Source organism: Lathyrus oleraceus, chromosome 6, assembly GCF_024323335.1.
Source record: "Lathyrus oleraceus cultivar Zhongwan6 chromosome 6, CAAS_Psat_ZW6_1.0, whole genome shotgun sequence".
Lineage (NCBI taxonomy): Eukaryota > Viridiplantae > Streptophyta > Magnoliopsida > Fabales > Fabaceae > Lathyrus > Lathyrus oleraceus.
The window spans coordinates 26350761-26366060 of NC_066584.1; the positions used below are offsets into that span (position 1 = coordinate 26350761).

General features: G+C 30.7%; 1 non-coding gene across 1 annotated transcript; it reads left to right on the forward strand.

The window, feature by feature from the left end:
* The first annotated feature begins 452 nt into the window (after positions 1 to 452).
* On the forward strand, positions 453 to 525 carry TRNAR-ACG (transfer RNA arginine (anticodon ACG)). Its single transcript has one exon. It is a non-coding gene; the product is annotated as a tRNA-Arg (tRNA).
* The last annotated feature ends 14775 nt before the right edge of the window (positions 526 to 15300 follow it).

Here is a 15300-nt window from a genome sequence, read left to right on the forward strand (position 1 = left end):
CATACTTGAAAAGTTCCACATTATTCACATACAGACTTGATCATTGAAGTATTAACTTTTATGCAAGTGCGCTCCCCAATCATCGAAGAATTATCATAACAGTGCCAGAAGACCATTCATGGTGGTCATTGTCAACATATCAACAATTCTCCATTATAATACATTTTTTTTATCATGGACTTTGTGGCACAATGAATAATAAGTGGTCCTAATGAACCAAGGACTTTGTTTTCAATCTTCAACATAGTTATCTTTCAACTTTCACTAATATTTTAACAAAAAAAATATTTATATTTATATATAGAGTCATTTGAAATGGAATTATATTTAAGCACGAAGTTTCATCAAAGTAAAAAAGTAAAATTGAAATATCTTTTAGAGAACTAATGATTCATTTAATATTTAACTTTTGTTCTTATATAATGGTATGGAAAAATCTGAAACAACTTGAAGACTCTGTGGCCCAATGGATAAGGCGCTGGTCTACGGAACCAGAGATTCTGGGTTCGATCCCCAGCAGAGTTGTTTATTATTTTAACAAATAATTTTTAAAAGAAATTAGGGGCATCAAAATTGCCCTTCCTCGTACCTCAACTAGGTCATGAAGAAATTTTCATCAGATACATTTGCGTCCAAACTATCTCAATGCCCCTCTGGGTTATGCTCTTCAACTTCTAAATCCATAAATACCCTTCCTAGAATATCGTAGAGAGTCTCGTGGACGGTGAAATTAACGAGCACAACGAAAGTTAAGGATTGTATTTAGTGGTAACCCAAATACTTTATTATCCAATTTTGTCAAAGTTAGTTTGGTATTTCGAAACATACTCATGTTCTCAAAGTTTGAACAATTGAGCTTGGTGATTTTCATTGAGTGGCCAAAACTTAATTTGAACCCTTTAAAAAGTATTACAATCAATTAATTATTTGTGGTTTTGAAACATCCGTTTATATCATCCAAGAGCATCCCATTTAATGTAATAGGCATCCATGGATAATCGATTTTCTAAAGGGATATACTATGATAAGAAAAAAAATTGTTCAACTTGACATAACCACTATAATGGGTCAGACTCATAAAAAATATCTATCTCAATTTCCAGGGTTCTAAATGAGAGATATGGGGTGTTATGTTTTGTTGAAAATAGGGAATACATGAGTTTATTAAGTTGGTGTAGGTGAAAAGGGGTGGTTAGAACAACTCTGAAGGCTGAGTGAGTAGAGCGGTATGGAGGGGGTTGAGGTTAGCTGAATGGTAGTGGTGAGGTAACTAAGAGAATTGTGAGTTGACCTTCTTGTATGGGTAAGAGTATATGTAAAAATGGAAAAGAGGTATTAATGACAACATTTCCATAGTTAATAGGGTTCAATAATGAGGAAGATATACATATTGAAAATGTATTATGTGAAGAAGATGTCGCCATGACTGAAAACTTTTGAGTCATGAGTGATGTGAGTGCTACAAGTTTGACATACATACACTCATCAATATTGTTATCCAACCGACCTAGTTGTTGAACCATATTTTTATTTTTGACTTTCATGGTTATTTCAAGGTTGTAGTTATGGTTAAGAATGAGTTCGTCAAAACGTTGGTTTGTTTTTTTGAATGAAATCATCAGTGTATTTTGGGGTATGGTTTATGTGTTTAAGAGACATTGAAAAAGGAGATGAAAATACCAATAGTGAAAGGTTTCATAATTACCAGTAAATTAGGTTATATATATATATATATATATATATATATATATATATATATATATATATATATATATATATTATATATATATATATATATATATATTATATATATAATATATATATATATATATATATATATATATATATATATATATATATATATATATATATATATATATATATATATATATATATCATTCTAAATATTCATAGTCATTAATGAAATGAAATACAGTTTCAATATCAAGTCATCCTTAAAGGATCTTAAAAACTATTTGGTAATTTTGAGTGATTAAACTAACAATTGCAACAACAACAACAATAATAATAATAATAATAATAATAATAATAATAATAATAATAATAATAATAATAATAATAATAATAATAATAATAATAATAATAATGAATATATAAATATTATTTAGTCACACAATATTTCAACCACAAAGGTTTTTGGATAGTTTTCTTAGGATATGAAGCTTGCTATCAACTATTTTTTATTTTTTTTTGTCTCATTCCTATTAAATTTATTTTTGAAAAAATAGTAAAATGGAAGAATTTTATAGTCAATAAAGGGAGTGTGTAAATGGTAGTGTGTAAATTAGGTTATATGAAAATTATCTACTCTAAACTACCTTTTGATTCATTATTTTTACATAGGAGTTTATATTAGTCTCAACTAAAAAATAATCATATTAATTTCTTAATTTTTTTAAATGTTTCACATTAATATTTTTAAATCAAAATAAGAATAACAATGCTTATTTTTGCTCACATAATATGTGAAGATATGTAATATTTACATTTTTAAATATATGTGATCGATTTAAATGCGAAGAAATTTGTTATATATATATATATATATATATATATATATATATATATATATATATATTATTATTTTTTTTTCATCATCAAATATATTTTTATTAGTGAATCAATCTATTGCACTAAATTGTTAAAAAGAAAAGTAATACCACTAATTTCTATGACATATATGTGCTCAAGAGAAGTGCTAGTAACACTCTCTTTAACATTCACTCTCTTATTGAATGAAACATATATATGTCTCTCACTTTAAAAATATATCTCACATAAAGTGATAGAATCCATATGTATTTCATCCAATAAAAGAATGAGCGTTAGAGTATTAAAAAGGGAGTGTTGATAGCATTTCTCGCGTGCTCAAATAAAAATTAGGTTTAAATGCATTTTTAGTCCATTATTTGAACATTTTAAATAATTGATCCCCCTATTATAAAATCAACTGTTTTGCTCCCTTAATTTTGACGGTCTTTGAATTTTTGTGGTCCCTCCACTTTTGCATAGATGACAGTGATGACGCGGAATCACTGACTAGCATAATTTATTTTTTAATACTTTTTAATTATGATAAGGATGATTTATTATTTAATAATTTTTTACATAATTAATTAATAATTTTTTTTTAAAATTAATCAATTAAAAATTTGAAAAGTACTTTGGATCTTGAGCCCATCTCATATATACACTAGCAAATATTCAAGTTTATAAGTAATAGTATTAATGAGATATATAAACACTAACTATATTTATTAAAAAAATCAATGTGAGACTTTAATGAGAAACAAAACTCACACTACACTTGCAACCTTGTCTCAACCAAACCATCTAACATTTGGTTTGAACTAAACACTTATCTAATTCACAAATTTATCCTCTATGCATATTCAAAGATAAAGAATAAAACCAGACACTAAGTTACAAACTAAAAACTGAAACATTAGACACGACAATTCCAAGCTAAACTTACCTAAAAAGGCCCTGGTGATAAAGTTGAAAGAAGAGATAACCCTCATTTACGAAATCCAACACAAGATACAGTCTGTATTTTATCTGAAACAACACGTACATAACATATCAGTTATATTTTCTTCATAATCATGTCCTTTCGCATAACCTTCATAGCATATATTTCGGAAGGACCCATTTTCAGGTCGAAATCATCAATGCTAACTCTTTCGATCTCCATGAGACTCTCGTGTCTCTTCGGTTACACGCTCCACTAGTACATATTTATATGAAACTTATTTATTTAGGATTTACTGTATATAACATTTTCCTCAATTCTTCAATATCATCTTCAATCGTTTTCTTCAAAAGCATGCATACATAAATCCTCTTAAAGATGTGATCTTAATTAGAATAAGCACATTGCACCACTACATTATTATTATGGTTTGACTTTAGTAACTCGTGTGCATAACGTCTTAAATGGGTGAAATGATCCATACCAACACCTTGGATCAAATCCATAGCCCTTCTTTTGGCTTTATATGCTTGATCGTAAGACAACTTCACTCCCTATCTATTAACAACTTCAACAATCAATCCCATTGGTTTCATGTCAGGGTTGTGTCTTAGAAAATGTGAAAATTTCTTGACCAACCATGTTGTCTTTGCTTGCCTATTATATGCAGTTCTATGGTATGTGCGTTCATCAACTAGACTTACAACTTGCCAAAATTGGTTCCCTACCCTTTTAGAAATTCTCATGTAGAACTTGCAACAATCCATGCATTTTACTACCATCCTATTTCCATAATTTTTCTTCAAGCAACAGTTTTCTTCATCTCCATTGCATACTCCTTCAAATCATCCTTAAGCATCTCTTTGTTGTTGAACATCATACCTAGTTGAAACTTGAATACATCTCCACTTTTATAAGATGGAAACCTCTTATGTTCCTCATCATCATCACTAACAGGAGGTGTATGCAACACATCAAAGTCATCATCCACATCAGAATTGTTCACCTTATCAACTAACTTATCAGAAGGTATGAATGTGGTCCAATCCATATCATCAATCTCATCACTATGCTCATATTCAGTGTCGCTGGCACTGTCCAAATCATTTTCACTTCCATAATAGTGCGGGTCAACACTTTCACTCCATACCTGTACTTCATCCTCACCATTTTTACTCCCTACTTGCACTTCATCCTCAAAATTTTCACTCCCAACTTGCAGATCATCATCAACCCTATCAGCTTCTACTTCCTCATCATCAGGATTTGGAAAAAATTCATCATTAAAGTGTACTTCCTCAGCATAATCATGTACTAATTATGCATTATCTATCACTTCAGGATTACCAATGGCATGCTCTACATACACATCTATCAATTCAAACCCATTAGCCTCCTCAATAAACATAAGAACATCAACATCACAATTAAGGGGTCTAAGGCCACGACCAAAATAAAACTTAGGGTTCCAGTACCACAAACACTTGATATTCGTATATCCCTTATTTCTTATCATTCCTTCCAACTACATATAGGACATATAATCCACATCCCAATTCCAATTCATTTCAGAGACTATTTCATTAATGTACCACTTGACAGGTGTTTCTACTAGTTTTCCCATATGATGAATTCTTAACCTAATTGAACGATTCTGAGATGGTCTGGAAAACAAATTAAAATGCACAATCATAACTTATACCCAAAAATGACAGATATATTACAACAAACCCTAAACCCAGAAAACAAAAAGCATTTCACATACCTCAAACAATATTTCACTTCTTCTTTGTTATTCATCTTCTGAATACTTAAAACAACGAAACGGGATGAACGCATTTGCTTGTGCTGAACAACGAAATGGGATGAACGTCTGGAAGACGATGTGGGTGGACGATGGTGAAGAATGAAAGAGGATGAATGAGATATAGGGATTCTGATTTTGTTTTAAGGTTTTAATTTGGTTTTATAAATTATATTGAACTATATACTATTAAAATACTATTTCAGAAAAATTATCAAATATTTTTCTAGTTTTTAATTTTTATTAATGACGTGGCGCCATCGATTGTGTGCAAACTCATCTTTTTCACATTCCAGATAGACCAAAGTCTCGAAAGACAAAAAAAGACCCAGTCAAAGTTGAATTGGGGGACCAAAAGATTGAAACATTAAATAGGGAGACTAAAAAAAAGTAAATAGAGGGGCCAAAAGTGCATTTAAACTAAATAAATAAATTAAAAGTTAAAAATTATTTGAAAGGTATGTGATAATTCTATTTTAATTAAGTTTGTCCTATAGGGTGTTAATATTTCTCATACATCTTTTTATTATTGATATTATTGATATTATTATCTATTTATTACTTTTTCCAATATATATATATATATATATATATATATATATATATATATATATATATATATATATATATATATATATATATATATATATATATATATATATATATATATATATATATATATATATATATATAGTCATTTGTGACATGATTTTCACGCCACAAAGGTGAAAATCACGTCACAAAGTTATATTAGGGTCGTAGTTATTCACGAGGCAGTAGCAGTTGTGACAACTTTTTTTTGAGGTGAAAATCATGTCACAAACATTTGCCACGTGATATTCACGTCACAAACTTCTACTGCAATTTTGATTCTCATCAAGTTTGTTGGTCACACTTACGGGTTTGCCACGTGAAATTCATGACACTAATATCAGTTTTGTGTCGTGTTTTCTACACCACTAAATTGAAAAATTATAAATTATTAGCGTCGTATTTTCCATGTCACAAATTAATTTTTTATTAAAAAAATTAATAAATAGTTAAAATACGAAATTAATAATTAAAAGTTTATAAATTTATTTACATTAAAAAATATTAATCTTAATTAATAATTAAAAATACTAATATTTTTAAATAATAATTAGAAATATAAATTTCAATTAAAAATGATTAAATTCAAAATAATTACAAATATTTTACAAAAATTAATATTTAAAAGTAAAATAACAATAAAAAAATCAATTAACATCGTTATGCTCGTCATCATCCATAACTTTGTCCACATGGTCATCATCCACATCACCGTCCATTGAATTGTTTGTTTGGTTCCCTTATTGTGATAGCAATTGTCACATTATTTCCTTCATCTCAATTTGTCTCTTCTTCATTTTCTCCATTTGGGCATTTATCGCCACCTCACGTTCTTTCCCTCGCGTCTCGCCTCAGTTAGCGCCAATTGTCGCACTGTTGCCATCATTTGGGGTGTCAATTATTGTGGATGTGGTGATCCTTCCCCATATGCAACTCTTTAAAATAATGTTCTATTCTCTAGTCTGTAGTTTCCGGTCAAATATCCAGCACCAGATAAACATCAGTTAGGTCTTTTCCTGCCAATTACTAAATTCCAATTATAAAGATCCATATGATCATCAATCGAGTTTGAATCTATCGGAGTATACTGAGGATTTTGAACAAAATATTTTGCGAGCAATGTGTCATAGTCCTTCTGCACATACAAGAATTTTTTTTAAATTAAGTATAATTTAAACAATATATAAGAATTAAATTAAATAAAATATTGAAATATAGCCACGTGATTTTTACGCCACAAACATTAAATTAGTTGCCACATAAAAATCACTCCACAACTTTGTCATTATATATTTATATAACTTAAACAATTTATTCATATACATAAATTAATTTAAATAAAATAATACAATATAAACAACTTACTAAAGCTAATTTGGTACGCTCGTCAACAATTTCCCCTGTTTTTTTTGTACGAGTCTTTGCACCAACTCATTCATTTGTGGGTGTCTCGCCAAATCCTTAGACTAATTAATAAAATTAACTTAAATTAAAAGTATATAGTAAATTAAAATATAATTTAAAGAAGTAGTTATAATTACCACGCGGCGAGCATGTTCGGCGACACTGATGCTTCCAAATGCACTGAGGTGACCCCCATTTTCAGATGCTCTCATTTTCTTTGCATTTTCAGATCTTGCCTTAAAAACAGGTGCATCCCAATAGACAAGAAGTTCATCAAAAACTTCATTGCCTATCCAGTTAGGACGGAAACGTTTCTCTTCCCAACCATGTCTAGCATGTCAGAAATTCGGACTATTATTCTGCCCCGTCAATTTTTTTAAATCCTAGCCTCGTCAATTTTTTCCCACATACACTTTTCATGCAATGTTGTATGACTTTCAAATTAATTGTTAGATAAATATAATTAAAAAGTTAATTAAAATAACAATAACTTAAAATAAATTCATTATACCTTAAATTTGTTATACCAATCATATTTATTACTCTTGAAGAGTTCTTGAAATCTCTTCCAATATTTTTTATATATTTGTTGAATAACATAACTTATACAAATGGGCAGTAATCCGACTCGGCTCATAACTAAACAACAACAATTTAAATAAGTATTATTAAATCTAAAAAAGTGCAACATGTTTAATTAAATTAAAATTTTATAAACTAGAAACTTATGATTTTCCACTGGGCCAAATATAGTATCTTCCATCAATAATCTCATACTCACTCGAATGTGTGGTGTGATCTTGCCCCTTATGATCGTCCTCATCCCTCCCCTCATGATCGTCATCATCCTCTCCCTTATAATCCTCCTCACACACAGGTATATGTGTGGTAGGTGAGATGTAAGGTCCCGTATGATACACAGATGCTAAGGGTATGTGTATGGTAGGTGAGGTGCGGGGTCCCTGTGTCTGCATGGATGATGAAGGTGCGTGTGAGGGATGTGGGGTGAGGGATCCCCCAACCTACATGGATGATGAAGGTATTTGTGAGGGATATGGCGTGCAAGATTCCCCATGCTGCATGAATGGTGAGGATATGTGTGAGGGATATGGAGTGCGGGATCCCCCAAGCTGCATGGATGGTGAGGGTGTGTGTGATGGATGATGAAGGTATGGAAAGCTAGACACCCCAGTCTATTAGTGTGGAAAGCTAGATCCACCATTCTGATGGAATGGAAAGGTATATCCCTCAGGTGGGCTAATGAGAGCTAGAGGCCCAGATGGGAACATAGGATAATCACAAGGGGAGAGTAGTGACATAATATGTTGAGAACTAGAAATAAACATGAGATCTACCTGACTCTGCGGGGGAGGACACATAACCAACAAAGGTTCCTCACATACGATTACCCTCGGGCGCTGGCGCTGATGCTGGGTCTTACCCTTACCCTTATTAGTTTGAGGTGACATTTTATCTATTTTGAGAGAATACACATATAATAAATTAACAAAACACATTTAAATCAACACATTATTTTCTAGCAATCATTAAGTAAAATTACAAAAATGATCTATTCAAACTTTTCTCTTCATCCATATCATTCTCATCATCTGATATGATATTGTCCTCGGATCCAAACTCATCTTTCTCTTTGTCCACATTATTTTCGTCCAACAATATAGATGCATCAACTTGATGACCCCCAACCACTGTATCACACAAACTTGTAATTTGTTCAACTTCAATCACATCATTAATTTGAGAAATTGTATCAACTTGGTAAGCAAGGTCTCCAACTAGTTTGTCAGTTTCAATATGACTCAATGATTTTGTTTTGATTACAACACACCATCCTCGTTTACGCGGCACAATTGAAGGATAAGGAACGTAATAAACTTGCCTAACAATATGTGACATTATGAAAGGGTCATACTCTTTGTACCTTTTGTCAATTCGAATCTCAACAGTATATATTTATTATATATTTTTGTGCCTCTGTTAGATGGATCATACCAATTACATTAAAACAAGACAAACTTATTTTTCGAGTCGAAGTAATTATATATCAACTCGTAGATATGTGTAACAATGCCATAGAAGTCGTCTTCACCACCATCTGTAACTCCTTTTACAAATACACCACTAGTTATGGTTTTTTCTCTTCAGTCTTAATGTGGAATTTATATTCATTCACAAAGTATGTGTGTTATTTATTTGCGTTTTGAACAGGCCCTTCAGACAAGTTTCTCAGATGAAGTATTACTTGAGTCAATGCAATAAGGCATGACAATTGCTCCTTAAACCATGCTGGAAAATACGCATTAATGTGTTTGGTACTTGCTTGTTCATCGGTGCGATGAAAATAAGAGGTGTTAAATGCCTTATAAAAAAATCCACTATAAGTTTGAATGTAATAATTTTTATATTCACAATGTAAAGATAAATGGATAGTTGAGGTATACTTACTCAAGATATGATTTAACTCCAACGCAATTAATCAAGACATGAACATGCGTATATTGCATTTATTTTTGGATCAGCCAATGCATATATATATATATATATATATATATATATATATATATATATATATATATATATATATATATATATATATATATATATATATATATATATAAAATTTGGGTGTGATTTCTCAAATATATCTACAAGAAATTAGTAGGGTGAAGTTAATCCAACTCATTTGATAATCTTGAATTAATAAATTTGTCGTAAAAGGAAGACAAACAAAAATAAGATCAACACTTGCTTTAGGTTTTTTATATTATCATTGATCGATCATTTGATAACTTAAACATTTCCTCTTCGAGAAGTGTGTTGGAAACATTATAAGAGTAATATTTAAATCAAAAATATTATTTTAGTGCATTAACGAAGATTATGTTGGTCTGATGCACAATTCACATGGTCAATTTTAATTTGGTTATTATGCTAGTGCGGATTTGTCTAATGTTTTACTCAATCTTGGAACTTCAAAAAAAAAAGCATGTGCTTTTTTGACTTCACTAACTTCTTTAATGTTATGAGATGATTTTGGTTCTAAGAATTGATTTTTTTTGTATTGTTCTGCTCCGTTTTCAAAATTAAAATTATCTCACTTTAAAAAAAATAATCTCAAGATACCCTTTTTAAGAATGAATAAGAGCATGCTGCGTTTTAGTCTCATGCAGGAGTTTGGTTATTCATTATTCGAGGAGTTGAATATTATAATTTTTTTCTTCATATTTTTGTTTATTTAATAATTTTAATTAATTTATTAATAATTAAATTATAAATTTTATTTTTAATGAAGAAAGTCATATTTGTATAAATTATTTTGATTTTTTTTGAAGTAATTTTTTATATTACAAAATTTTGTTAATTGGTTTGTTAATTTAATAACTATTTAAAATAATTGTACTATTTATTTAATTTAAATAATATTTTAATCATCCATGACATTCATTGGTCAAGGGATGCCACTGTTAGTAGACTTTCGGCCAATGAATGGCCGAGTATTCATGTATAGATTTTCTATAAGTAGCCTGAAGTGCAGAAATATAATTTAGCTCACCTAAAAAATTGTATTTGTAAAAATATGTGTATGGTGTCTTGTGTTTTATGAGCAAGACAAAAAAATCAGTGTTTGCCTAGATCCGTAATGAAATTTCAAAATATTGATTATAGCAATTAACACGGGTTTTCGACAGTTGGGTGGACGTCGTATGAAGGTGAGAAAAGTAGAGTATCGTCGTCCATACATAACGTTGACTGATGTAAGCCCTGAGGGTACGTACATGTATTACTTGGATCATATAGAAAATGATTTAGATGTTCAGTGTATGTTTTCAGCATATAGTGGTGAAGTTAACAAAGGAGTCGAAGGTCCACTTATGTTGGTTGTTGTTGTTGATTAGTTTATTAAGAAGCTTTTTGAATTTAAGTTATTGTGATTGTACTTTGTAATCGGAAGTCTTTAATATTAAATATATTACTTATTGTTGGTTCCATAGACATTAGACATACATTACTCAAGATAACATAATACTTGCTTAAAAGATGATATTAAAAAAATAGTGTAATCATCTAGAAGGTCATGCTGCATTTGGACATTTTCTAAGCATATGGTATATTTCGTGATAAATCCCACACATTCTCTTTTCTTTTTCAATGTTGTCCATTTCGATTCTAATCCAGGTGCTGATTTTGCGCCCTTTCTTCTTCCTTCTCATAGATCCATCATGGAAAAGAGTAAATCCTTCATATCGTGGTCAGTTCTCCTAATGGGGAAGTCCAAGGGAGCTTTCCATGTAAATCTTGAATACGTTAAGAATTTTGAACATGTCTCGTATGTGAATGGAGTAGTCCTGGTGTATACTAGAACATGTTGGGATGGCATCGGAGCAAGGTAAGTAAAATGCTTGAAATTTCCCACAATCGCACCACTGCTTCTTGAGATCAACGCTAAAAGCACCTATTGGTCGACCATCATTCTGATTAATTTTTTCATGGACCATGAAATAGAATCTCTCGCGATCAAATTGCATGACATTAAGAGTGTTAGCTTTACTCACTTCTCCATCCATTCCCTTATTGCAACTATCTGTAAAAACCTTCCCAAAAGCCAACATTTTTGTCCACTTATGGCCTCTTTTACCAAAATAGCGATCCCAACCGATAGTACATATATTGGACCAATGCAGTGATTGGAAGGTTTCAGATTGCTTTGAGTACTGAGTTCATTTCTTCTTCCAGGTTAGTTGTCATGTGTCCCCAGTGTTGCCCTCCGTCATATGCCCTTGCCCACTTTTCCGAGGGATGTTGTCTATCCAAGATAAAGCTCAAGTGTTTGATCTTCGAATTTCCCCGCAATAGTAACTCAATGTTGCATCTGTCAACGCATAACCTGTAATAAAAGTGTTATAAAAAATATATTAAAAATTAACAAGTATTTTCGATAACTGAAATTTATATCGTTACCCATGTTAACAAGTTTTTTGCGTAGTTCCTTGTCTTTAATCTCACGCATGAAGTTCTGCGCAATGTGTCTAATGTAGTAGACATGTGAAGATAGAGGATATTGCCATCCATTTTTAGGATTTTTATATACACTCTTAATTGATTCATGCATGTCTAATATTAGACACATATTAGCTTGCGGTGTCACGTGTATTCTCAAATTCCTATAAAAGAAACTCCAAGCATCCTTTGTCTCACCTTCAACTAATGCGAAAACTATTGGAAAAATATTGTTGTTCATATCCTGTGCCACAACCTTCAACATAGTCCCTCTATGCTTGCCATACAACCATGTTCTGTCAACTTGCACAATAGGCTTACAATAAGCGAAACCACATATACATGGTTGAAACGCCCAAAAGAGATGATGAAAGATCCTCTTGTCACCCAATTAGCATCCATCGTACAAAATCGCATGCAAGGTTTGTAACTCTATAATAGTACCAGGAAGATAAGTTTTCATTACCAATATACATTATGGTAGGTCGTTGTAAGATGTCTTCCAATTTCCATACAACATTTCTATGGTCTTACACTTTGAAATCCATGTTTATTGTACGATATTATGTACCTGTATTTTTTTTTGCAATATGGGTGATGATCACATTCACCTTAAGCGAAGCATCACGATTAACAAGCTCCCTGATGATGTGACTAATAACTTTTGAATCGAGTTTTCTATGGTCTCGTGACATAGAAGTGTCAGTGCATGTGTGGAGCCCACTAAGCTTACTAGTAATCCACTTTGAGTTCTTCTTACACAATGAAGCTTACTAGCCCACACGCGGACCACACAACAACACATATTTTATGCCACCTCATCCAACAACAAACTCCCCACACTCTATCCCCTCAAACAAATTACTAGTACAACCAAGAATATCAAACCACCATACGCCCACCCATACAATACACTCCAATTCCTCAACCAAACTTCGACAACTCAAACCCCCAATCCCAGCACCAAACATTTAACACTACATTCTCTCAAAACATTCTTAATTCAACCCTGATAATGCATATTATCCTCCAATTCAATAGACCAAACCTGACACCTTCACACAACCAACACATTCACTCCCGGCTTTGAACTCACGAATGAGCAACTTCTTAATATCTCAGATATTTCCATTCAAGATTTTGACGGTATGGATATGGACCCAATATAACACATCAAAATCAAGATCTGTCTTCCGACTCATCTCCATCTCCTCCAAGACAAAGAACTGAAAAATTGGGCAAGAAAAAATGCCGAAAAAGGATACCATGTGTGGAATAGGTTGTCACTATAATAAATAAAATATATATTATTTCTTTACAATCAATAAAATATATATTACTTCTTTAAATTATTTAAATGTTTAATTATCATAATTATAAATATATTATAACAAAATACAATTTAATTTGAAATTTATTAAATATATATTTTAAAAAAGTTATATGATTAAAATAATATATTTATTATTAAACTAATTTATAATAATAACATAAATTAAAAAAAATCATCGGTCAATGAATGATCGAACTCCTTCATAACTGCAAACACAATATGTTTTCGTCCATTAAATAGCCGAATTTCTTCCGGAAAAGATATACCTTAAGAAAAAAATTTAAAATAGGACAATTTAGAATTCTAATTTCAAAAACAGAGGAGAACAGTAAAAAAAAATCCAACTATTGTGCTTATTCCTTATAGATTTTTTAGTTTGTGAATGTAATAAACATTTATGCCAGCAGATTTTGCATGAGAATGTGTATCATCGGTGTTGGCCTCACACACAGAACAATAAGATTGATTAATCATGAGAAATAAAGTTCAATGTTTTCAACTGGTCAAATCTTGGTTGGGTTGAAAGGAAATGTGTCTCATATATTTATTGCAAACACCAAACTTTTTGGGTTATTTTAATGTTTCTATGTCATGTCGGTGTCATTTTAGCATTGATAGTTCTACTTGGTTAATTTCAAAAACTTTTATAGCATGACTGCACGTTATTGTCAAAATTGTGTGTACATTAAGACTGCATATTATGTCAAATTGTGTAGTACGTTAAATATTTTTCTATAATTTATACACACACAACCAATAGAATCTATTGCATGATCTTATAACTAGAGATGTTTGTGTAAATATACTAAGCGTATATGTTTCGTGTAGTTAACTTTTTCACATTAATTAAGAATTCACGTTAAAATTTCCACATTTAAGAAGAAAACTCTATTTTTATGCTTCTAAAAAATCACATCTCTAACGGTGTTAGACACGAGTTTGGAGGCTTAACTGCCAAACCAAACATTCACTAAAATAGTTGAATTTGTTTGGGTTAGAGTGAAAATAGATCATATCAATTAACAGGAGCCTAGGAGCCTACAATCTAGTTTATATAGGTTAAGGTTATGTCAGATTTTTTTTTTTAATTGACAAGGTTAGGTTTTTTATAAGTCTATTTAATTAAAAAAAATTATGCTTCTAACCATAAAAAAATATGTTATACCTATAGACCAGCTTATTTAAATAAATATAAATTTTTTTATTATCATTATGTTATATTTTCTACTTGAATTAAAATACATAAATAAAATCTGGTTATATTGACAAACTTATGAAAATAAGATGAAAACACCTTATGAACAATTTCATAAATTCTCTTATACAAATAGTCTCACAAGACTTATGCTAATAGGTAAGTTAAATTAAGTCAACGGAAACACAGTTTTAGTCTCATTGGTCTTTTAGTTTGGTTCGTCTATTTAAACATTATTTGAATTGCTTATTTACATATGTCTAAAATAAATAGGCTTTTATGTAGGCTAACAAACTAATCAAGCCTTTGAAAAAACTAGGCTCCGACCTAAAAATAAGTCAATGACAAGCTACATGTTAGACTTCAATTTTTTTAGTAGGTCAGACTTAGGCTTGAAAAAGCCTAACTTGGTCTAACATATTTCCACCCCTAGTTGTGGTATAGTATTACCATATAAAAAG